Genomic DNA, 4,757 nt, shown 5'->3' with positions numbered 1-4,757 from the left:
GTAGGCTGACGCTAACGCGCGTGCGCCGCCAACGCCAAGTAGCTCTAACGAAGTGTACTTCCTCCTCTGTATTTTCACCATTAAAATACCACCATGGCGACAGTTGACTTTGAATGTTGACGTAAATAACCTACAATCTAGATTATGTTTTGCATTACTATTTGTATCAGGATTGTTGATGTTACATTAGCCCTAGGAAAAGTGAATTCAATGCTACCTGATTTGACAAAAAGGAGCATGTCCAGTGGTGATTTCTCAGAGTGGCATAAGTCCGGGTGTGATTTGACAGACTGGCGTATGTCCCCAAACAAGACTTTTGAAAAGGGCATATGTCCCGGTTGTGATTTGTCAGAATGGCGTAAGTCCTCCGGATCCATGGACATATGCCATACTGACAAATCACATCCGGACATATGCCTCTTTGGAAAAGCCTCGTTTTGGACTTACGCCTGTTTGAAAAATTACAACCGGACTTATCCCATATTGACATCTGATTTGTCCTCACAACACTGAGCGTATTTCACATAGGAAAGTTTTGACTATACCAAACGGTTCCTATTACCCAGTAGTATCCAAAAATGGAAAAAAGTGATTTTCGGAAAAAGTGGACTTACCCCACTTTCACTTGTCACCAGTGAAATATAAAATAGAACAGCAATTATAATTGCTCCGAAGCCCAAACCTCAAAACCCGTGGAACGACTTTGAGCCCCTATAGCTCTGCGTCACCCTTAGCTAATAATACCTGCCCTTCTCCTGCTACACGAAATAAGATGTACCTGGGTTGCAATATTAGGTTTGATTCCAGGGACTTATCTCGACATATCTATTTCTAAAAGTAAACAAAAAATATCTTGTAAAGAAGTACTTATGGCGGTCGCTTAACTCGCCAGTATTGAAACTATGTAGAAACTACCGTAAAACTGTAGTTGAGGTGTAGTGTGACGTTAGTCAGCCATTATTTCGGGGCCCTCCGCATGACATCTACTTACTTCGCGATCTACCCAGAGGTGTCGCAGTAGCGCAATGGTCAGCGTGCTCACTTCTCAACGTCCAGGTCGGAGGTTCGACTCGCACCAACTCCAGTTCCGGATTCATCGTAAGTACAAAGTCGTAAGTTACAACAAAGAAGAAGAAGAAAGGGAAGACCTCAGGAAGGAAGCGAAGCTAAAAGAGAAAAGCTACGAGAAAATCAAAATTTGAACTTTTTCGACCAATTTTGAACAGTCCATTTTAACTGTACATCTAACCGCACATTTTAACTACACATGAAACTACAGTAGAAACTGCAGTTTGATTGCATACGGTCCGAAATTGTTGCATTCTATCTGCAGTAAAAGTGCAGTTTAACTCCAGAAATCTACAAAGGAAATATACTTTTCTGTATTTTGACTGCATTCCAACTACATGAGGTAATTTACACTTCCACTACATTCGTTTCGTAGAACACAAGTGCTAATTAAACAACACATCACGTGTAAAAAGAGTTCAATTTAAACACGATCGGACCACATATCGAACATAGGTATAATTGCTGTTCTATTTTATATTTTAAAGTGCAGATCCTTTCACCCGGGAACAGGTGGGACGGCGAGCAGTACGGGAAATAAGGTGTGAGTGCTAACGAAGCACCTTGTGGCAACGATCCTGGAACGTTCACTGTATGAAGCGCAGAAGCACTTCTACTTCTGTAGTAATATAGTCGAAAATTTGAAACCAGAAAAAGAAATCAGCAAAACATATTTCAATGTTGTCCTTTATACTCAATAGTTTTCACAGGTGGTGCAATACAAATTTCGCTCTGAACGAATCTTTAATTTACGGTTACTTGACAGAACCAAATGTGAGGGCCAGAACGGTTACATTTACAGAGTACACAACTAATTGCCGATTTTGAGGAGAGTCTTGCGCGAAAATAGGTCGTCCCTTTTAACCCGGGAGTAGTTGGCTGGATGGCTGTTTGTAGTAACGGATAAATTGCACTATCTGCCGTGTGGGCATAAATGCGCAGAGCATTATCTCTGGGGGTTAAACGGGTGTCGCATTCATTAATGCCCTCTGCTTTCCCGTGTCAGTGCTGCAAAGTACACTCGTATTCTGCCAGCAGTACCGCCGCTAGCACCGCCACCACCACAACCGCGATAGCACAAACAGAAGAATAAATTGGTCTGTAGGCCGTGCGTCGCACTGAGCGTCCCCTGCACTGCCACATTTGCGGTTGTTTCTGCCGACTGATACTAGCGCTTCTATTTTTCGGTGTGCCGCTGCTCCCGATGTTGCTGGTGCTGCTTCTTCTTGTGCTCTGTAACGGCCACAAATGCTGTTAACCACAATTCGTGTTTCTCGACACAGCCACTCGAAGCTCCAGTAATGAAGGGGGTGTGTATAAGCCTGTGAGCAAATGATATGTCGAACCGCGACCCCAACAGATCTTTCCGAATGCATTTAGGCTAGTGGTAGGTTAGTCGTTAGTCGCTACTTAGAGCCGGTCCCCCGACACCTTACATGTTTGAGTCTTGTATGGAGTCGTGAGGGCGGATTGTATAGTACAAACAAGCTCGTCGTGAACCAGCCACCTGGTATGTAAATATTGATAAAGAGAGGTGGCTGCATACGATAGCCGCAACTAACTTCTTTTTTTCTTTTTTTTTATATAGGGGCCACTTTTTCTAGACTGGAACCCTAAGTGATCCACATCGTTTATTGACAATAGCACTTAATGATAAATTATACATCATAAGAGAAATAGAGAAATTGTAGCAACACGTTGGAAAACCTTTGAAGCTATTCTCCCCAGTTACACTGATAAACTATGTGTTCTACTGCTCAACACTTGAAAGTGTGCAACCGCAAGTTCAATACCTGCAAGTGTTCAATTCAGTTGTAGTACACTTGCAAGTGTTCAACTCGGTATTTGTGCACTTGTAAGTGTGCAACTCCTCTGATGAACACCTCCCTCACAGTAAGCGCCCGATCTAGAGAAGGGTACAACAGGAGAGTTGAACACTTACAAGTTCACAAATACCGAGTTTAACACTTGTAAGTGTACTACTACTGAATTGAACACTAAGTATTGAACTTGTGGTTGCACACTTACAAGTGTTGAGCAGTTGTACACTTAGTTTATCAGTGTAAACCTCATTAAATTTACTCCAAAAAAAATTTTCGGCTCGATCGTACAGACATCACAAAACACGACAAAAAGAAAACCCTTATATATCATTACCATACGTGAGTGTGGTCCAAGTACTTTTCTGAAACGCTATTTCCGACACGAAATAGCACTGTATGAACGAACGACGGAGTGGATTGCGTCGCTCTCTGTCTCTTTCTCTCTCTGGCCGCAGACATCTGAAAATGAATGACGCGAGGCACGCACCCTTGACAGCACTAACGATGTGCCCATGGCACCGTAGTAATAGGAAGAAGCGTAACTGTTTCATTTACATTCCAAATGCGTGAGGCTTTACGTCTATGCAAAGTGTGAGAGAGGGGTGGAACGCACGGGGGTAGAATAAGTGAGTCCGCAACCCATGTCATACAAGAGTAGGAACGTCCCTGAACCCCAGCAGGATTACACTTACACGACACCTCTGTCACTTTGATCCAAAATTTTGCTGTAAATCTATCGCAAACGATCAGGTTCGACGTTGTGCTGCCTGAGTTGTTTAATCTGGAGGATACTGCCAGTAAAGTAGTTTACGATAAATCAATCCACTCTGCGCACGCTCGGTTAGTTTAATCCGAAACGCTAGACCGCGCGTTCCGTGGGGAAAGAAATAAAATCAGCACGAAATGACGCAATGGAGAAACTTTAGAGGAAGGAAGGCGGATTGGACGAGTTGGGGCTCGACCTCCTGGTGGCAGCGGCTTGGGGGCGTTCACGTGAGAGCGCAATTAGATCAGAGAGAGAGGGAAAGAAACAGGGAAAGACAACGAGAGGGAAAGAAAGAGAAGAGGAGAGCGGAGACTGGTGGCAGTCCTATCCCTCCGACGATCGGACCCGATCCTATGTGATGGCAAGAAGATATAGATGTTCGAAGGAACAGCGAAGATGGCAAAGACAAAAAAAGGGACAGCACGGTTATAGTCCGGTGCTCTCACAGCTGCCGACTCCCGCCCCTTTCACGGCACAGGCTCGCACAGGCTGCCCTGCAAAAGAAAGGCTTTTGTCATTTTGGTTGAAATTATATTACTCATGAGCACTAAAAGTTAGTACTTTTTCCTGTCGCTTCAAATAAAAACGTAAAAAAAGAATCCCTAAAATGATCTTTGGTTCTAGTAGATTTCGTTTTTGTCTGATGTTGGTAGGCAAAATCGTGCAGTTGGTGCATATACACTTACTGCGGGGTTGTCTGCTTGATGTGGTGTTGATAGAAAAACCGGAAAAATGTAATGCAGCGAGCTGAGAGAGATTCAGAACTTTCGTGTAGGACTGCTCCCTTGCGTGTCTAAAATGTGCAAATTAGTTGACCTCGAGATTTGTTTGTGTTCTGACTCGTTTTTCCAGGTATATTACTTGCTAGGTGAGCTAAAGCGGGGATGTGAGAGGTGAATGTGGTGGTCGGAGCATACGGGTTTGCTTTTATGGCGTGATTGTGTAATTAAAACCATAGCCCTACCGTTATTTCATCCCTTTTCTCACTTCCACCACTTCTCTCTTTATTTCTGTTCAGCGTCACACTCAGTCATCACTTTGCTCTCCCCCTCTTTCGCCTTTTCCCTCCATTGCTACCCTCTTTCCTCCTCCCCTCCGCT

The sequence above is a fragment of the Frankliniella occidentalis genome, unplaced genomic scaffold, assembly GCF_000697945.3.
Source record: "Frankliniella occidentalis isolate FOCC.00 unplaced genomic scaffold, Focc_3.1 Scaffold67, whole genome shotgun sequence".
Lineage (NCBI taxonomy): Eukaryota > Metazoa > Arthropoda > Insecta > Thysanoptera > Thripidae > Frankliniella > Frankliniella occidentalis.
The sequence above is the reverse complement of the archived record's forward strand: the minus strand, read 5'-3'. Positions refer to the sequence as shown.